Source organism: Saccopteryx bilineata, chromosome 5 (assembly GCF_036850765.1).
Source record: "Saccopteryx bilineata isolate mSacBil1 chromosome 5, mSacBil1_pri_phased_curated, whole genome shotgun sequence".
NCBI classification, from domain to species: domain Eukaryota; kingdom Metazoa; phylum Chordata; class Mammalia; order Chiroptera; family Emballonuridae; genus Saccopteryx; species Saccopteryx bilineata.
Genome location: NC_089494.1, coordinates 259,237,995 through 259,260,471, shown reverse-complemented (window position 1 = coordinate 259,260,471; position 22,477 = coordinate 259,237,995).

The window sequence follows — 22,477 nt, the reverse complement described above, 5'->3', positions numbered from 1 at the left end:
CTATAAAAGTGGTTCTCACTCTGTAAATTCTAGAAATATCTACTCACTATCTTGTACGCCTGCAACTGACATACTATTGAGTCAACTGTAATTGAAAAGTAAATATATATATATATTATAAGAAAAAACAGGACCATATGAACAACTTTTAATGTTGTAATGAGAACAAAATGAAATAAGATTGGTAAAGCACATTTTTAGAAAAGTAAATGTACTCTATAAATATTAACTAAGATTTAATATTTTCATCCTTTTATGAATAGTTCAGAATGTCAGGAATCGTACCTTTAAGAATTTTCCAAATGTCTTTCCTCTCTGCCTTCTCTCACACCAAGAATCAAAAAGTCAGTGGTTACAGGAAAATAAAATAGAACCCACCCCGGATCTGTAGGATCGCGGAACCCAACATAAAGCCTTCAGCAACCAAACTTCGTTCTCATTTTTAAAGTGCCATTTGTTTCCTGTATTGTTTGGAAAATGTGGCCTTTCGAGATGTTTGGCATCACCTTGCAGCACATGCTTACCCTGAGAGTTGATCTATGTTGAATCAGCTCCAGGTTTGGAGACCGTCCTTCCCACGGAAAGGTAATAGACGGAGCTGTCGGGTGGTGTGCGTGCAGGCGCACAGCGTGCACCAGGCGCTAGCATCCATCACGGATCAGAATTTGGCAGATGCTGATTTTAGAGTAAGTATAATCTAGTTTTACTGCAAAAGGCAGTTACCAAACTCATTTTCTCCTAAGTGAAAAATTAGAATGTAATTAGAATCACAAACATGAGAATGTGTGTGAGTGCTAACTTGAACTTTTCTCTTTGTCTCCTTAGAGCTCTCCATCAATCGCACAGTCTCTTCATTAAGACGCCTGTCTTAAATGTACCGTTGTCTTCCATGTGCAGATTCAGATGTACTTTTCACTTGCTATCCGCTATCCGCAATCCTGGGAGCACCTTGAGGCCGAAAGCTGTGCTGTTCACATCTGCACTGCCGTGCTGCCAGCAGGTAAGTTCTCTACAGAAAGGCACCATCCTCCTGTGATTGACATCTATGAGGTATTTTTCCTATGAACTCTCATAACGCGGGTGCTGTTTGATTTTTACAAGACATGTCTCTTGACATCTTGCCCCAAATAAATGTAATAATACGTTTTTGTAACTCTTTTATATTACTCAAAGAAGGCTGACAAATGGCATGCCAAATGACAGAATCGGGGATTTATGCAAAATTTATCTATTCAACAAATATTTATTGAACATCTAATATATGAAATGGATTAAGGGATATAACAGCGAACAAACAGGAGTTCTGCACCGATGGGGATCGCAGTCAAGGCGCGAGTTCTGAAACTATCTGGGATAAAATTTTAAATGTAGAAATCTAAATAAGAGCTGCCAAATGTATAGAACTTTCTATGTGCTGGAAATTATGTGAAGTGTTTTAGATGTGCTAATTAGTTTGCTCCTTAAACAACCCTATTACGATTTTGCAAAAGATGCAGCACACACACGGAGAAGTGGAGTGGTTTACATCACATAGTGTGCAATTTAATCACCTTTCTAACCCACATGGTTTAGCTCCGGAGCCCACACGGTTAGTGACGATGGTATTTTCTCTCATTCATGCTATTACCTGCTCCGGAAGGTAAGGCAAAGTTTCAGTCAGATAAATAACTTGCTTATCTGCTTTTATGTTATTTCCCATGACCAAGGTTGTGCTATGTCACAGCAGCAAAGAGTTCAGGGTGATAGTGCCTGTTCAGTATGTGGAGTCTGAATATTCTTCTATTTTATTGATGCAATATAGAACCAGATGCTCTGGGATTCAACTGGGTGAAGGGCAGGACACTATAATTATAAAAACTGATGAACAGGATTCTGTGCCAAATGCACACACTCCTGAGGGTCAGCCTGAGGTTAGCAGGTCGAGAATTTCTCCCAGGAATCAGTTCTTGGTCAACTTTCAGACAAGAGCAAATACTTGAATAAAGAATTATCCAAACCATTAGTAAACGAAGTCAGCAGGGTAGTAAATAAACAAACAAGAAATAGTACAGTATACATCAGATACCTAATTTGAAGTTACAGAATAGTCCAGTCATATTTAAAAAAACATAATAATTTATTTGTTAAATGTACTGGGGCAAAAAAAAAACCCAACAAAAACCCATGAGTTGACCAGTTGTTGAGATGACAGGAAATCTGCCACAAATTCTGATTTTTATCCGAGTGGATGACTGTCAACTGTGCATCCTGAATGCATTTTTATAAATCTGTTGACTTTATTCCTCATCGAGGACAATAAAATCCAGCCTTTGGCATGTAGACAGTGTGCACTATTAACATACATATTGCAGAACTTACATGTAGAAATCAATAAATAGACCTGTGAGATAGAGGAATAAGCCCAGAAAAAGACCAGGCAATCTAAATAAATAAATAAATGAAAATAAAAGAAACCACGCTCATGACAGAAGCTGTACCATGATAAAAGTGACAAAACAAATCAGCCAAGAAACACATACCCTTAGGTCAATGGAAGTGGAGTTACGGACTTGCCCTAAAGAGAAACACGCAATCAGCCCCCTTCTCGTTCGTCCAGGCGGCACTCTCAGCTTGATGAGAAGCAAAACGGATAAAAACTGGAAAGTGATTAGCACAAAATACACATGTATTTTCATAATTTTGCCATATAGAATAATTTCTTAAACAGAATTTGAAAATTAAAATGCAACCAAAAGGATGAATACATTTGATTATATTAGATTTTTAACTTTTATATAAGAAAACACAAGTACAAATGAAAGTTTCACTAGATTCAACACATTGTTGGGTACATGTAACAACTGGGGTGAGACTTTCCATTGTACTTGTTATGTCCTTTGTTTTATAATGGTTATTATCAATAAATCAACAAACAAATGTTGGCAAGGATGTGGAGAAAGAGAAGCCCCCCCCACGCACACACACACTACTATTGGGAATGCAGATTGGTGTAGCTACTCTGGAAAACAATAAGGAGTTTCCTCAAAAAATTAAAAATGAAACTCCTTATGACCCAGCAATTCCACTTCTGGGAATGTATCTGAAGAACCTAGAAGACTAATTGGAAAGAACCAGTGCAGCCCTATGTTCATTGCAGCGTTATTTACAATAGCTAAGATTTGAAAACAGCACAGGTGCCCATCAGTAGACAAGTAGAAAAAAGAGCATTGTACATTTACACAGTAGAATACACTGTAAAACAGAAAGAAAATCTTCCTTTTTGCCACAGCGTGGACGGACCCGTGGAGTATTAGGCTCAGTGAACTAAGTCAGAGAAAGACAAGTATCATCTGATAACACTTACATGTGGAATCGAATGAACAAAATAGATGAACAAAATAGAAACAAAGTCTTAAATACAGAGAACAAACTTCCATCTGTTAGAGAAAGGGGGGAAGGGGTGCTGGGGACTGAGTGAAAAAGGTGACAGGATTAAACAAAAAGCCCTGGTTGGATAACTCAGTTGGTTAAAGCTTCATCCCAAAGCACACAGGTCGCTGGTTCGATCCCTGCCGAGGTACATACAGTAACAGCCCAATGTTTCTCTCTCTCTCTCTCTCTCTTCCTTCCTCTCATTACAATCAATAAAACAAACATTAAAGACAAGATTAAGCAAGAAAAAATTAATAATAATTACCTATGGACAGACAGCAATATGGTGATTAGTAAGGGGGAGGTAGAAAGGTACCAAGGGGGATGAACGGTGATGGAAGAGGACTGGACCTGGGAGGCGAGCACATAGCATGGTGTACAGATGCTCTAGGATAGGAACGGTGACGGAAGGAGACTGGACCTGGGGAGGTGGACACACAGCATGGTGTACAGATGCTCTAGGATAGGAACGGTGACGGAAGGAGACTGGACCTGGGGAGGTGAGCACACAGCATGGTGTACAGATGCTCTAGGATAGGAACGGTGACGGAAGAAGACTGGACCTGGGGAGGTGGACACACAGCACGGTGTACAGATGCTCTAGGATAGGAACGGTGATGGAAGAGGACTGGACCTGGGGAGGTGGACACACAGCACGGTGTACAGATGCTCTAGGATAGGAATGGTGACGGAAGAGGACTGGACCTGGGGAGGTGAACACACAGCACGGTGTACAGATGCTCTAGGATAGGAACGGTGACGGAAGAGGACTGGACCTAGGGAGGTGAACACACAGCACGGTGTACAGATGCTCTAGGATAGGAACGGTGACGGAAGGAGACTGGACCTGGGGAGGTGAGCACACAGCATGGTGTACAGATGCTCTAGGATAGGAACGGTGACGGAAGGAGACTGGACCTGGGGAGGTGAACACACAGCACGGTGTACAGATGCTCTAGGATAGGAACGGTGACGGAAGGAGACTGGACCTGGGGAGGTGAGCACACGGCACGGTGTACAGATGCTCTAGGATAGGAACGGTGACGGAAGGAGACTGGACCTGGGGAGGTGGACACACAGCACGGTGTACAGATGCTCTAGGATAGGAACGGTGATGGAAGAGGACTGGACCTGGGGAGGTGAGCACATAGCATGGTGTACAGATGCTCTAGGATAGGAACGGTGACGGAAGGAGACTGGACCTGGGGAGGTGGACACACAGCACGGTGTACAGATGCTCTAGGATAGGAACGGTGACGGAAGAGGACTGGACCTAGGGAGGTGAGCACACGGCACGGTGTACAGATGCTCTAGGATAGGAACGGTGACGGAAGGAGACTGGACCTGGGGAGGTGGACACACAGCACGGTGTACAGATGCTCTAGGATAGGAACGGTGACGGAAGGAGACTGGACCTGGGGAGGTGAACACACAGCACGGTGTACAGATGCTCTAGGATAGGAACGGTGACGGAAGAGGACTGGACCTAGGGAGGTGAGCACACGGCACGGTGTACAGATGCTCTAGGATAGGAACGGTGACGGAAGAGGACTGGACCTAGGGAGGTGAGCACACGGCACGGTGTACAGATGCTCTAGGATAGGAACGGTGACGGAAGAGGACTGCACCTGGGGAGGTGAGCACACGGCACGGTGTACAGATGCTCTAGGATAGGAACGGTGACGGAAGGAGACTGGACCTGGGGAGGTGGACACACAGCACGGTGTACAGATGCTCTAGGATAGGAACGGTGACGGAAGGAGACTGGACCTGGGGAGGTGGACACACAGCACGGTGTACAGATGCTCTAGGATAGGAACGGTGACGGAAGAGGACTGGACCTGGGGAGGTGGACACACAGCACGGTGTACAGATGCTCTAGGATAGGAACGGTGACGGAAGAGGACTGGACCTGGGGAGGTGGACACACAGCACGGTGTACAGATGCTCTAGGATAGGAACGGTGACGGAAGAGGACTGCACCTGGGGAGGTGAACACACAGAACGGTGTACAGATGCTCTAGGATAGGAATGGTGACGAAAGAGGACTTGACCTGGGGAGGTGAACACACCGAACGGTGTACAGATGCTCTAGGATAGGAACGGTGACGGAAGAGGACTGGACCTAGGGAGGTGAGCACACGGCACGGTGTACAGATGCTCTAGGATAGGAACGGTGACGGAAGGAGACTGGACCTGGGGAGGTGGACACACAGCACGGTGTACAGATGCTCTAGGACAGGAATGGTGACGGAAGAGGACTGGACCTGGGGAGGTGGACACACAGCACGGTGTACAGATGCTCTAGGATAGGAACGGTGACGGAAGAGGACTGGACCTGGGGAGGTGGACACACCGCACGGTGTACAGATGCTCTAGGATAGGAACGGTGACGGAAGAAGACTGGACCTGGGGAGGTGGACACACAGCACGGTGTACAGATGCTCTAGGATAGGAACGGTGACGGAAGAGGACTGGACCTGGGGAGGTGAGCACACCGCACGGTGTACAGATGCTCTAGGATAGAACTGTGCCTTAGACCTACATAATTTTACTAACCAGTGTCAACTATGAGTTGATGCTTCCTGCACCCCCTGCCTCACCTTTCTCTCTTCTATCCTCTCTCTAAAAGTCAGTCAGTAAAATCTTTATAAAAAGAAATATATCTGTATGTCTATATTCATGCACAGATGTATCGAAAGGAGAAAGACAGGTATTCTAATAGGAAAATGGCAGAAATAGTCAGTTAACGGCAGAGATGATATAAATGGCAAAAAAAGAAAAAGTGCTATTCTTGCTAGCAATCAGCAAAATGTAAATTTTAAATAAATAACATTCTATCTCACCATTATAAATTTTTAAAAAAATATATGTGCTAATATTTTTAACAAGATATTTTTGCAAAAATGTAGAGGAATGGAAACATATACTGTTGGTGGGAACACAAATGGCTATGACCACGTTAGAGGGAGATTGGAAAACAGCTGGCAGCTCTGGTGTCATACAAACCCTGAATGAGCAGGATGCCTCTTGATGTCTATCACAGAGAAACACTCACATATATATGTACAGAAGAAAAGAATACTTCATTGAAGCAGTGATCGTAATAACCAAAGTGGGATAAAGTGTTTCTCAGTAGGAGAATAAATTAATAAATCATGATTTATTCACATCATCATATTCCATAGAGCAGTTAAGATGGATTACATTTGTATGTATCAATATGGGGAGATCTCAAAATCATAAAGAAATGCATAAAGCAGTGTGGCTCCATCTGTAAATTTGAAAGCACACAAAACAATAACAAACACGTTTATGTTCCTTTTTCAGTGGGGCTCCCCGAAAGCACCCTCTGAGAGGGCGAGTTGTGTGCAGAGACTTCGCAGAGAGGGCCTTAGGGACGTGCAGGGAAGTAAGCAAGGCAGACAGAGCAGAAGGCAGAAGCCACGTCCCAGTGTGGTTGGGACGAGGGAGCAGAGCATACTCAGAGTTCTGGAGCCGGGCTGGCTCTTTGGAGTTACTCCCGTGGAGAGGAGGGGACTGAGAAAGTATAGCTCCGCATCAGCCGCCTTAGGCCGGCAGAGACTGTGCGTCAGAGCCTGGAGCAAAGCCCGGCCCGGGCACCGCTGTGAGCCTTCAGTAGCTGAGGTCGGCAGTTGAGGGGCGGCGGCACCCGACCCGAAGACCTCAATGCATCGTGGCAGTATCTCTTTTGCCACCATTCGTCTGGACGCCGTGAAAGCCCTGCACGCACACATGCACAGGAATTATGCGCGTGGGCTTGAGGGGGAGCGGTTTCCTGTGGGGTGGGGGGCGCAGAAAGAAGGGGGGGCAAGCTTTAGATGGAGCTGCGATACTGCATTGATCAAGAAGGTGATTTAAACAAATGCAAAAGTTTAACCTTTTTGGTAGGCCTCTGTCCGTCATATTACTTCAATATGTTTGTATATTTAAAATGTTTTAAATTTTTCAATCTAGTCGCATTGGAGAGTGAGGAAATGGCGCTCAAAAAGTATCCAAAAAGATGTCTAAAAATAGAACAAAAGTCGACTTTTAATTAAAAAACAGAAGCTTTTGTCATGAAACGATGTTTGCAAAGCATAACTGAGATTATACTCAGCCTGGTCCCTTTAAAAAGTCTTTTATTTATTTTATTCAATTTTTATGTATTGATTTTTAGAGAAAGCAGAAGGGAGAGAGAAACAGAAAAACGCAGAGAGACCAAGAAACACCAATTTGTTGTTCTATTTATTCATTCCATCACTGTTGACTTTTTTCTTTTTGCATGTGCGAGGTAGTTTAACTTGTTTGACTCTAACTAAAATCTGACTAATATTTGTTGTGCAATTGCAATGTGTCAGATGCTGTGCTTCACATATATTATTCTTCACATATATTATTTCAGCCCTTTGAGGTTGATTCTTGCTTGTGTTCTGACCAGGGTTCGAAGCTACATCCTGAACACGCTGGATGACACTCTAACCAATTAAGCTATCTGACCAGGGCCAAAAGAGGCATTTCAATTACATACATACTCTAAAAATTATTTTTACTTAAAAGGTATAGATGTCCAGTTACATGCTGATCTTTTTATTGGCGACAGTGGCCCTTGCTTTGACTACCTGTCTACAGATTGCACTTCTATATAATGTTTCAGCTCTCGCCTGCTATAGACTGAATTGGGTTCTTCCAAAATGTATAGGGTGACGCACTAACTCTCAGTGTAATGGAATTTGGAGATGAGACTTTTGGGAGGTACTTAGGGTTAAAGAACATCATGAGAGCAGGTTGGTCATGAAATGTCTGTGGCTTTATAAGAAGAGGAAAAGAAATCAGAACTCTCACTCTACCATGTTAGGATACAGGGAGAAGAAGAAGACCATTTGAGTCACAAAGAAAGTCTTTATCGGAATACGACCATGCTTCACCCTGATTACAGAATTTAAGCCTGCAGAACTGTGGGACATTAACCTGCTGTCTAAGCAGCCCCCCCCCCCACTCAGTCTATGCTGTGTTGTTATGGCAGCCAGAACTCACTGACAACCAGCAGAAACAATGCTGACCCCAGAATTTGAATAGATAATAGGCAGTGATTGGCAGAAAAGCAGAGACCAGAGACAGAGAAAAGAAGGCAGTGGGTAAAATGGGTAGTCATGAGGCCAGTTACCACTGTGGGCAAGTAGAATTTGATCCCATAGAGGAAATCTAGATGCCAATATACAACTTGACCTGCAGAGATATTTTACCCATTGGGCTATGGATGTGGTATTTGTATACCTATTTCTGCAAATCATTTGTTGAGAGTTATTACCAGGAGATATTAATTCTGAAGAATTCCTGGCTTCCCAGATGGGTAGGTAAGGAGGGTTCTGGAAGCAAAAGGTTTTACACCAAGAAGACAAATGGTGCAGTGGAACGCTTGTCCGGTGAGTGTGGGAAAGTCAGGTGCCTAAGGACCGTGTGTGGGAAGCAGCGAGCCGCACTGACACCCTCCCATCCAACCATGTCCCCGCTTCCTCCCCAGAGCATTCTCTTTACGAGGAACAAGAGCTATTTGTCCCCTGTTTAAAAGTTCTTTCACCCAAATATATTTGGCTTTTTGCTTTTAGTATCTCATCTTTTATTAGTCTTTCCAAATAATTCATCTCTAGTCTTAATTTAATAATTATACCACATAATTTATACCACATAATTTAGTAATAATTAAACTTAATAATTATACCACATTGTTATGATAACAGGTACACTTCATGTCAAATTTGGAAACCAAAGCTCTTGGCTCTCGAGAGCCATAACCCTTTACCGCTGGCATGAGAAGCACGTGGCCCTACTGCCCCGGGGACCTCTGCACGCTGTGGGCATCAGCTAGGACAGATTCCAGAGTGAAGGTCGTTGGGGAATCCCGTTTCTTCAGGGGAGCTAAGTAAAATCAATGCCTAGTCTCTAGGAAGAGCTGTTCCGTGGGGAATAGATTTTATTTGCCTCGTGAAGAGAAATTTCAGACGAAGCCAGGGCAGGACAGAAACTTGACTCATTATCAGGTACATTTTCCCCACAATTGCACTTTCTGCAAAACAGAAATGGATAATCAGGAATGTCCTCTAGCTTTAGAGCATTCAAGCAAAATGTACTCGACAACTCGGTGAGCGTCTTTTGGGGCTGAGCGAAATTTTGGTGTCATTTGTTAGTGGAAGTAACGGGAATCTCTGGGTTTCTTATTCTTTTAGCTTCTTTGATTAAAAAAATATCACTGTTATTTTCTAACCTGAACGTGTCAGTCAGCCCCATTGAGATTTGTTAGGGAACAGCCTTTACACTCTGTGCTTCTTAGAAGTAAACATTCGGGACAAATTGAGAATTTGTGGTGTCTGGTCCACAGGAGCATGATGAATTGTTCTACTTTCCTGCCAAAGGGAAGAGCCTTCCAGACCATCACATCCCTGGGGAGAGACTTTCTGTAAGTTCAGAAGCAGTCATGTTGGATTGTTCAAAGGCAGAATAGATCATTATTTTCAGGAAGTCTCTTTGACTACATCAGACAGTTTGGCACTTTTACTAATTTCTATTATAGTACTTGTTAAACTCTATTTACTCACCCCTTTTATTAGACAACTAATCGTGTCAGCTTTGATCGTTGTCAACTTTTCTCTTCGTATCGCAACACAGAACTTGGTACAAACCCTAAATATTCAATAAACACATATTTAATTTGGACTGTGGTGAGATGGAGAGCCAAGGAATCTCTGGCTCATCAATGACATTTTATTTGAGATATTAAAATGCAAAAGCAAATACTTTTTTTTTAGTACGTAGTTAGATATGGTAGACAACATGGGTGGGCTGTCTATTCAAGGTCTTCCTAGACAAGGCTCCTTTGTCTTGACGCTTACGACTCAGGTCTCCTTCACAGAGAGTCGTATTTTCTGCACCTTTCAAAACTGGCCTTAGAGAAAGACCCTTTTTTCATGGAAACAGCACTTATTTCACTCTCAGAATAATTGACCCAACTGTTTTATTGCGTTTTCTAGATCATGAGCATTTTAGGAAATTGTCTCATTTGGCCTTTTTTCTTTCCTAATATATGTCCATCAGACTGAATTTATTTATTCCTAGAACTGCTCACTATACTAGACTGAAAGCAACTTGTTTTCTCTATTCCTGTGAGAACACATCACAGGTTCGTTCAATTTACAGTTTCTCTTAAAAATCAGTACCAAGAGCTCCTTCTTTTTCTAGATAGTAGTAAATTGCAAGAACCCATGCAAACCCTTAGAGTGTCCAAACACATTTTATAATAGTGGAAGAAATTTATTTTTAAGGCGTTGAAAATATAGAAGCAATGGGGAAGTACTAAATTAAAAATCCCAGCCATTTTGCTATTTCAAGATGCTTTAGACATCTTTATGTGAATTCAGATGGCAAGTAGACATACTAATTATTTAGCAAAAAAAAAAAAAAATTCCATGGTTGGTGATGTAGGCTCAAGCATTTTGAGATGCATTCTTACACCACACCAACCAGTTCTATGTAGCAATGAATTTTAATGAGAAGAAATGTGCACATACAAAATGTTAATAAAATTAGCTCTTGCTTGGGCTGCTGTGGTAACCTTCTAACTTGTCTCCAAACAAAATATCTTTCTGCTGTGAACTCTGTACTAAGACTCAGGTCTTCTTTCTCAAACAATACAACAGCAAAAGAAGGTTTTCCTTATTGAGAGACAAGAACAATAAGAAAACAAGAACCAGGCAACCACATATGAACTGTTGGCTTTCAGGTTTCTTCATACATAAGCACTCAGTATTGTCAACAGTGGAAAGTGCTTTAAAAACAAAATAAAATGAAATGCGAATTCTTCCAGCGTTTGGTACTTTCTTTACCCACTGGATCTGAACTTGGGTGGTCTGGAAACTTCTGATTTCCCACTTTACTTTTAAATAAAACCAGAAATATCAATGATATTGTAATTATCATTTTCTTGATTCAAAGCTGAATTAAAATTCCCATGAAGATATATTTGGTAAATGCAAATAATAGTCTAATTTTTTTTGAAAGTTCAAAGAATTACAAAAGATGTAATTGTGATAAGTTACAATATCTACACATCCAAACAAAAATAGTTTTCACTTTTAATAATATATAAAATAAAATAAAAAGTTTTGAAAGTTTTAATACTCCCGTCATGAATTTTACAAATACATCAATTTATTTTTATTGGAACTTAAGTAATTTGACTCAACCCCGACAGTGTAAACAACCAAGAAAGATTTTGAAATAATACATATAAATTGCTAGAAATATATAACCACTAACCTGGAAATACGTATCAAGTTAGAATGTTTTTTAAATAAATAAAGATGAAATAAAAATGTTGTCTAACATATCAACACTAAAAGAATCTGTTGTCACCAGAGCTAAACTGAAAAAAAAAATACTGAAGGGTTTCCTTTAGGCAAAGTCAAAATTATATTAAATGGAAGGTTGGAGATGCAGGAAGACATTGCATACAGAGAGAGGAAACCTGTGTGCATTTAAATGAGTGTTACTGCAGTATAAAGTCATAGTAATAATAACTATAGTCTTTCAAATCTCTAGATGTGTAAAATACTTACTAGCACTCAGGAGGCAGCTCTCTACAAGCAAAGCCATGCTTCCGTGTTTCCTATGTACAGGGAGGCATTCTTTTTCTCTCTGTTCTTTGCTCTTCTTACTTAAGAAAAGACATTATGAGACTTTTGCTATCTAAAATTTAAAATTTAAAAATGCCACGTTCTTTTCAAGCTGCATCATATTACATCACACGGGTGTGCATACTTCATTCAAATCAGCCCTAACCGAAGAACAATCACCAGATGAACATGCATTCATCCTGCTAGCTGCTCTTACTTACATGTGTGTAGATATCTATAGAATAAGTTTCTAGAATGTAACTGTTCAGGCTAAAGGTATCACCATTTAGGATTTTGTTATATTTTTCTAGAGTAATTTTTACAGTTTACACTGCCATGAACAATACAAGTGTTTCTGTACACTCACAACACTGTAAGTATCGAGGTTTTTAACATTGCTGACCTGCTCATAAAAATTGTATTACATAGTGTGTTCCCCTTCTCATTAAAGTGAAATTTTTTTCATATTTTAAAAAATGACTTATCTTTTTCCATGCATTGTTTATAGTTTTGCCCGTTTCTTTTTCTACTGGGTGTTGGTTTTGCTCTTATTTTTTTGTGAGTGCTCATTACATATTAAAGAAATTGGCCTGTGATTGAGCTCAAATGTGCAAGAATAATTGTACTTTATTTTCTCAGTGCATTGTTTGATCTTTGCTATTTTATATTTTGGAGATTTTTTTGTGATGGAGAATCTTGTTTTAGTTCATATATATATAAGAGCATTTACAATTTTTTTTCTCTTGAAACTTTTATGATTTATGTTAAAACATCTTCCACTTCAAACAATTTTTAATCAAACACACTTTAGAACATGTATTTGTTTTTTCTAATTTAAAGCTTTTGCATAAAGTACAAGGTAAAAAGTTTAATTTAACTGTTTTCAGATGACTACCCAGATCTCTCAACAACACCACTTGCGTAACTTAGCTTGCTGCGCCGATCTGAAATGCACAACTTTCTCTACTGCGTTTCACAGGTGTCAGCTGGGCTCCTGGGCTTCTGCACTCGTCTCTGTCTACTCCTGGGACAGGAATATTATCATGTATTTCTAGCACTCTAGGATAAAGGTGATTACTAGATACTCCCACATTACTTTTCAAACATTTTTTTCTGAATATTCATAATTATTTCATTCTCCCACTTGCACTTAAGACTATGTTTATTTAGTTCTAATAAAATCTTGGTAGCATTTTTATTAGCTCACAGAAATGCATGATTTTGTGTTTGTTTTCTATTATTTTTAGTTATTTGGGGGCTTTTTTTGGTTTGTTTTTTATTCTTTTAATTTTTTTAATTGAATGCATTATGTGACATTGCTTCACAAAAAAACTAGCAGGTTCCAAGTGTGCAACTCAATATAACATCATCTGCTGGCTGCATGTGTGCCCACTGGCCCCAAGCACAGTGTCTTTCTACCCCCGGTTCCCCCCACCTTTGCCCTCCTCCACCTAACGCCCCCCTCTCCCTCTGGCCATCACCACGCTGCTGTCTGTGTCTGTGTGTTGTATATCTATGTGTTTGCTTAATCCCTTCAGCTTCCTTCATCCAGCCCACCCCCTTCCCTCTGACAGCGGTCAGTCTATTCCATGCATTCATGTTTCTGTTTCTATTTTGTTCATCGGTTTATTTTGTTCAATGAGAATTGACTTAATTAGGATATTGTCTCTTTATATTTAAAAACCATAGTTAGCCCTGGCTGGCTGGCTCAGTGGATAGAGCGTTGACCTGGCATATGGACATGCCAGGTTCTATTCACAGTCAGAGCACGCAGGAGAAGTGACCACCTGCTTCTCTTTCCCTCCTTCTCCCCTTTCTCTCTTTCTTACCTGCCTGCAGCCAGTGGCTCGATTATTGAAGTGTGGCCGCAGGCACTGAGGACAGCTTGATTGGTCCAGACCATATAAGCCTCAGGTGTTGAGGATAGCTGGCTTGATTCAAGCATTGGTTCCAGATGGGGTGGGGAGGGTTGCTGGGTGGATGCTGGTCAGGGCGTATCCTGGAGTCTGTCTCTCTATCTCCCCTCCTATCATTTAAAATAAAAAATAGATAAATAAATAAATAAAATATATAAAAACTTTGTTACCTTTCTCTTCTCCTGAAATATTTTTTTGTCTTTTAAACACACTTAAAGATTTACTTACATAGGCTTTAAACAACTCTTTTTTACCATTGTAAGAGGAAACTTTTTGTATTATCCACATGTAATACTTATTATATTATTATGCTTCACATTATATATATTTTATTGTTTTGATATTTTACTTTCTACTGATAAGCTCTAAAAGTTTAAAACTTACAAAAAAGGAAATGTGTTTTTACACTATAGAGTTCTGTGTTGGGTTTTCAAAGTTTGTATGCAGGGCTTCTCAGTCACTTCTTGTTATAGCTTTGCTGTGATTGAGGCACAGAACACACGTCATGTGTCCTAGTGACAGGTGCTGTGTTCAGCTGAAAGGGTCAGGGCAAGAAAGCAAGGTGAAAATGGAAAAGTAGATGTTGATTTAAATGAGGTGGAATCCCGTGGATAGCTTCTAAAACTGCCTTGGAGTTAGTGAGTCACGTGCAGCTTCCAATGTATCAGACCCCAGTCCGTACTCTCAGCAAAGGGACCAAGTCTGGAAGAGAGAAGCATGACTGGCTCCTCCTAGCACGAACCAAAGACTCTCCTGAGCATCTCTGACCCGCTCTGTGGACTTGCCGTGAAGACAGATGATGTCCTCAGCCGGAGAAAATGGGGGCAGGTGGCCCCGAGTAGTCTGATCAGGGTCATTACTGTCAATGGGACCTCATGTTTCACCCCTATCTTATACAGTATGAAAATTCATCACCTCTATCAACTACACACACACACACACACACACACACACACACACATGCGCGCATGCACACACACACGCATACACACATTAGAGATTTTGGAATCAGTTTCCATGTCTGGTATCAAAATAAAAGAGAGCACTTCTGGAATTGAGTTAGGTTTACCTTTTTCTGCTTGTTTTCATTGTTCCTTTCCTTATGCTCACACTCATTTCCACTGTCTGTGTCTGGATGTGTTCCTGAGGTTTCCTTTTCCCCTTAAATTGCAAGAAGTCCCTTGGAGAAATGCGTAAGCCAATGTCTGTTTTAAGTTGATGTGCAGAAATCCCAGCTTCTTCATCCCTTGGGTAGAGACCAACCTCAGGTATCCCAATTCTCAGAGTTTCCCAGCAAAATTACATTATGATAGCTAGATTACTTAAACATTCCTTATAAGTCATTTAACCTTAATTGCATCCTCAAAAGCCCTGTCTGCAAATATATTAGTCACTTTAGAGTTAGGGTTTTGAGTTATGAATTTTGGGGGTAACCAATTCTGTCCACGATGCAGCCTTTAATTGCCATGTTCTCTTCTATATACCCTGACCCCGAAGTCTATCCCCCAAAATATTGACTTTCACCAAAAACATTGTTGAAGAAAGTTTATGTAGAACTAAGCAAAGACATTGGCCATAAATGATTAAAACAGCTTCTAGGGTCAAGATGGGCATCTGGTCATAGGAAAAAATGTAAGAATCAAAAACTGACCTAAAAAGTACTTGGCACAAGATTTCTTGTTTTAATCAGTCTTTTATTTTCTATCTGTAGGTATAGCTAACTATTTTTCTATCTATCATCTTCCTATCTTTACAGTGTTACTTTTGCAAACATCAAAGCCACACAGAATTCTCGAAGATAGTTCCCTTCAAAAAGATTCTTTGTAAATAAATTATAGGCAGGAGGTTGAAGTTTCCAACTGTTATTAAGACTCCATTCAGAGAAAACATTTGATTTTTTTCTGTTTTGACGGCAGCACCTCAGCAGGGTGCCCAGGCACTGGGCTTTGCAGAACCAAATTATTATTCAAGAGTCAGATTTATTTAGAAGGCACACCAAGCTTCCTCAATTCTGAGCAGTGGCAACCCTCACTCCAATTAGGGGAAGTCAGGAGCCCTCGTGTCCCCCACGGCCATGCAGGGATGGGATTACACCAGGGTAGAAGGAAGAAAAAAGATGGAAGGCCAATGGCTGCTGCTGAATTTCTGAGGACACGTTCTTCATGAATCTTACATACGGAACTGGAAAGTGACATGTCTAATTAGGGCCTGGTGACTGCAAATGAAAGGAAACGTGAAGTTCACAGGAAACTTTTCAGGACATCCTGAGGTCACGAGGCTCCTTGGTGTTCACAGGGAACTTTGCTGGAAAATCTGTGAGCTGAGATTCTGGAAACAAAAATTTAAGATAAAAATCTGTTCATCCGTGGCATGACTCTAAGCCGTACCATCTTCTCGGGCTTCAGTTTCTTTGCGTGTAATTTAAACTCATCTCTTCCAGCAACTGGGGGAGATATCGTACGCGGGTGGTTAGAGAAGAAAAGAAAACCGCAGCTGGAATCTTTCCGTGGAGGCTGCAAGAGATGACTCAGGGATAAAATGGTTCACTATTGCTGTCGCCATGCGTTACTAGTCAATGTCCGAAAATTACTCTTCTCTGAGAAAGGCACAGCCTCGCTGGGGTCACCAATAGCATAGACCCTGCACTCAGTCATGAGAAAAGTGCAGGCAGTTCCATAGCGAGGGGAATTCGACAAAACAACTGACCAGTGTGCTGCTGCAAAGCATCTCCAGGACACGCAGGACAAGGGCAAACGGAGGACATGTCTCGGATGGGTCACTATACCCATCACCAGAATAACAGGCTTGGGTGGTCTTCCTAGTTTCTCCCCACTCTCACTCACATGGGCCCGGGATCCTCATCACCAACCTCGATATGATCAGAGAGCTACAACGTTTCGAAAAATAAAGCCTCTCAGCTGACAACCCATTTTCCCTCCGTCAGCCTCAGTCTTCCCTTTTGCAAGACGGATGAGTTTTTTTCTAAGTTGTCCAGGTGTCATTTCTAACATCCCGAAATTATTTACTGTTAGAGAATGATTAACGCCACCGAGCTTCCGCGCAGAGATGTATTAATTTGAGCTGCTGCTTTCAAGCATCCATAAAATATGCAGGATGGAGGAGACGTGAGGGCAGGAAGAAATGGATCACCTGGGGAATATCGATGATCCCTTTGAAAAGTCTTCATTTTAATTAAAATGTCCTGTTTCAATCCATAATACATTGAACCGCTGAAATCCAATTTTCCAAGTGTGCGCAGTTAAGATGGTCCCATCCGACGCTCTGAAGCAGGAGGAAATCTCAGGGTGCGAAGATTTTATCGCAGGAATACAAATGGGAAGAAAGATCAGAATAAAAGGTGCCAGGTAAAGACAAATGCTTTACTGTTTTTGCTTCTTCTAAGTTATCTTTAAGAAAATAGTGCGCTGAGATGGAACATATATATTTTTAGGATTCCTTGCATTTGCCCTAGCCTTTCCGTGAATGTCTAACAACTGAAGATAGTCAAAGTTTAAATGAAAGGGTCAGGGCCCGCTTTTAAAGCAGTTCTGGTTTGGTTCTATATTAGGAACACAGCTGTCTTTTTCTCATGGAAATGAGTTTCCATATTGTAAAAATTAAAAAAAAAAGAAAAAAAGAAAAGGTCTGGCAACTTTAAAAAAGAAAATATAGAATATTTATACATGCATGGTGCTTTTTAGAGTGGAAATATTTTTATGCAAGGAGGACATATTTCCCAGCTACCTGATCTAAAAATAAAGATTCTGATGTTCAAATCACAAATCCGTATCTTGACAAGTTGGCCACAGTCACCATGAGAAGTTAGTTTCCTCCCATTTACTATTTATGCCTGACCCATGTAAACATGACCAAGAGCAAGCTAATTTGTGTTTGCACATGGGCTGTGCATGATCTTGAATACTCATTTTATTCCTGCTATAATAAACTATTGTTTTTGCTGAGTGAGTGTTTATCAGAATCATCCTGTTGAACTGAAGAAAAGTTCTTTGTGAGAATGAAAACTAATTATTAAGACAGCATTGAAGAAGCCAGGAGATATGCAATAGGATAAAAATAAAGATGCCGAATACTGGTTAAAGAAAAGGAGAGAAAACATAGGAAGAGGAAAAGAGGAAGATTCCTTCAGAGTGACAGCCCACACATGCCCAGAGTACATGCAATGTTAATGGTTGACACACATATTATTTTTTTAATATATTGATGTTAGAAGATGGGGGGGGGAGAGAAACAGAGAGAGAGAGTGTAAAAGAGAGACATCATTTTGTTGTTCCACTTATTTCTAGAGTCATTGGTTGATTTTTGTATGTGCCCTGACCAGGGATTAAACCTACAACCTTGGCATATCGGGATGACGCTCTAACCAACTGAATAATGCTAGCATCACTTTGGATTTTCATAATGTGAGGTCTTACTCTGGCTGGATAGAACATAATGGTATTGTGTCATGTTAGCTGTTTTGCAGCAAGTATGCTGAAAGGGCGACTAACTTACAAAACAGTGACATTTACTAAACAAATAGAAATGGCCTATCAACTGTTTCAAGCACTGTCCTAAGTGCGGATATAGCAATGCATAAGACAGCAATTTGCTCTCATAAAGCTTCCATTGTGCCTGAGAGGGAGACAGACAATACATGCATTAATAAGTAGACCTGTCACTTTGTAACCATTATGAAGAAAGAACTCAAGCAGGGATAGTTTAGACACCACTGTAAGAGAAGGACTGCCCTACTTAGGGAATGCCTGTAATGAGAACTCACTTAACATACCTTTTTGTCTAATCCCAATGCTCACAGAAATGAACATCGTTACCATCTTACACAAGCCAGAACTGAGGCACATACAGTTTGTAACTTTATCGAAGCCTCGTGGTGCGGAAAGGCAAAGCAGGAGCTCACTCTGGGACCCTGCCACGGCCCTTTTCTGCAACACGGCAGAGTCCTACCCGCCTCTCAGGAACACTTTTTCTTCACAGAAAACAATCCCCTGACCCTTCACCTCATTAGGTCTATAATGGCAGTAACCATTCCAGTAGACACCACAGGAAGATAAGAATGGTTTTTAAAAACACATTCATAAATGAGTCCTTGACAAACAAAATAAAACAGCACATGTCAGGGGATGGGGTTAACCTATGTTACAATCAACAAATATTTACAAAATCCCTACTCCACTACCAAGACCTGCCCTGACAACTGACACTCGGTGATGCCATGGACAGACTCACTATGGTTGCTGCCATCACTGCCCATGGAGTCTATAAAGGGCACAATGAAAGCTCTGATCATGAGACTTTGGCTTTCTGGAAGGATATGAGAGGAGTCCCTGACTTGTAAATGCAGGGATCAAGATCATTTCATTCAAAATGAATGAAATCTATTTGTGTGTACACATGTTAGATACCTTCCTCTCTGGTGTTCAGCCAGTGTTGATTAGCTCTCTAGAACATTTAAGTCAGTCCCTTAAGAAGTGCAGGATAGGAGCCCTGGCCAGTTGGCTCAGTGGTAGAGCATCAGCCTGGCATGCGGGAGTCCTGGGTTCGATTACTGGCCAGGGCACACAGGTGAAGTGCCCATCTGCTTCTCTACCCTGCCCCCTCTCCTTCCTCTCTGTCTCTCTCTTCCCCTCCCTCAGCCAAGGCTCCATTGGAGCAAAGTTTGCCCGGGCACTGAGGATGGCTCTGTGGCCTCTGCCTCAGGCGCTAGAATGGCTCTGATTGTGGCAGAGCAATGCCCCAGATGAGCAGAGCATTGCCCCCTGGTGAGCGTGCTGGGTGGATCCCAGTCAGGTGCCTGCGGGAGTCTGTCTGACTGCCTTCCTGTTTCCAACTTCAGGCGGAAAAAAAAAAAGAAGTGCAGGATAGGAAGGCTAGATCATGGAATGAGGGGAGAGAAGAGCTAACCAGGGGCAGTGGGGTGGGAGCCAGAACAGCTGCTGTGGTCACAGATCTGGTAGAGGGTGAAGCCACAATCAACATTTTTGTTATTCACTCTGGTGGGGCAGACTGTTGTCATGTTACAAGGACATCAAGATGGGAAGGCAAAAGTCTGGTCATGAGGGGCCATTTTTCCAGGAACAGAATTGACTTCATCTACATGTGCTCAGGGAGGAACCAAGATAGAAGCAGAGTAGGCAGATACACAGACTCCCAGTCTACACCACCAAACTGGATTACAAATTAACTTAGGAACAATTTGTGTGAAAAACCAACTTTGGATTAAAAGAATAGTTCTCAAAAACTAAGAAGTGGAGATGACGTCAGAGTAATGGCAGGGTAGGAAGCGATACCGATAAATCTCCCCCAAAACTCATCAAGATCTTCAACCAGAAACAGAAAAACCTATACTTGGAGCTTCCAGATGCTTCGCAATACACCCAAAGGTATGATTGAGTGAAAAATTGGCTAAATATATAACCAAACCCCGAAGGAAATAGGGAGTAAGAAATGCTCCTCCTTCCTCACTAACCTAAACAGGGCGGCTTTCTCTGGTAACTGTGAATATAGAAACTGAGGCGGGCAAAGGGGGTGAATAGATCCAGGCCGCCGCAGCACAAACGGCCGAACCAGGCTGTGGCACAGAGATCCAAGCCGGGGAAAATTTGATCCTGTGGCAACCCGGGCAATACAAGCTAACACTTGCGCCAAACCCAAACAAAGAAAGAAAAGCAGAGCGGCCATTTTACCCGGTCTCCTGGTCGGTGCGCAGTTAGTGGGCGAGAATTTCTTCCTGGGAAAGCCACGCACGGGAGGGAGTGAGAACTAATTCCAACGGTGGAGATTTTCCGTGCTGGAGGGTGTTTCACTCAGAGGGAACCGCGGCCGGCCTCATATCCTGGTTTGCACACGCAGATAAGGAGTGAGCAATTCCTCCGAGTGCCTCGGCAGTGCGCGCCCGTGTTATCGCACAGAGGGGCAGAGTCAGGGGCCTTTGTGTGGGCCAAAGCGGAATCTCGAGCTGCCCCAGCGCCTTGCAAAAGCAGCGCACGGGGACGGAGCGAGACTCAATTCCAACGGTGGAGATTTTCCGTGCTGGAGGGTGTTTCACTCAGAGGGAACCGCGGCCGGCCTCATATCCTGGTTTGCGCGCGCAGATAAGGAGTGAGCGATTCCTTCGAGTGCCTCGGCAGTGCACGCCCGTGTTATCGTACAGAGGGGCAGAGTCAGGGGCCTTTGTGTGGGCCAAAGCGGAATCTCGAGCCGCCCCAGCGCCTTGCAAAAGCCGCGCACGGGGACGGAGTGAGACTCAATTCCAACGCTACAACTTTTCCCAGCGGTTGGGGGTTTCACTCAGAGCGTGAGACTGCTGGCCGGATATCCTGGTCACAGACAGTGAGTGAGAGTTTCCTCCAAGCGCCCCGGAAGTGGGCGCCCGCTTGTGTTACCGAACAGAGTGGCAGAGCCAGAGGTCTTTGAGTGGGCAGAAAGCCCGCCTGATTATGCTAGCAGCTCTGACTGACTGAGCCTTACCCAGAGCCCTGTGCTGAGTGGAAATAGAGTGGGGAGTTGCCAGCTCTTTGAGCCTCTTACTATCCAGGCAGAGGCAGCAGCAACCCCATAGCTGGATTATCAGGCTACTAATTAAGGAAGGAAAGACTAGGAGAAAGGCTCCAGGAACACGGACTCTCTCACTGTCGGAGCCTATAAATGCTATTGAGCTTCGACTGCCAACGAGACTAAAGCACAATACATGACATTGCCATAGAGACTTATCAACTGCAAACCTCTACCTGAGCGTGCCAAAGGGGCAGAACCCGGGGTACAGAGTCACCGACCAGGAAGAGGGAGAGAAAAGAAAAAGCAAGAAGATAACCTCTCAAAATCAAGAATAATCTGCAGACTTTATAACCTATCCCATTTTATTATATTTGTTCGTTTGTTTCTCTTATCTTCATTCTTGATACTTTTTTTTCCTCCTCCAATTTGGCCGATTAACTCTCTACCGGTCTTACTCTCTCCTCTCCTTGAACTACACTACCCATAAGTGTTACATCTCCCATTATCTTTTCTCTTCTCTTCCTTTCTCTCTATGAGGGTTGCACTCCAAAACCCTTAACTCTCTCTCTCTCTCTCCTTTCTTTTTTCTTCTTTTAGTGGTTACCTCTTTTTTTCTCTCTCTCTTTCTTTTCTCCCTCTATATTAGTTTCTTCCTTTCTCCTTTACATCTCCTCTCATTCAAACCTCAATAACAAACAAATTATCTTATCTGGGACTCAAACCTATGTTTGTGGCATTTTGGGGGATTTTTACTTCACCTTTTTAACTCACTAGCAGTGCTCTCATCCCTGGCTCTCCATATTATCTAGTTCTTGTTCCACTAAATACAATAGTAATTTTTTAATTTGTCGCCCCATTTTTCCATTTTCCTCTTATTCCTCTCATCATAACTCTTAGACAACCAACACCTAAAAGCAAATCATTTCATTCTTGACCCAAATTTTTTCCTTATTTGATTTTTGTGGG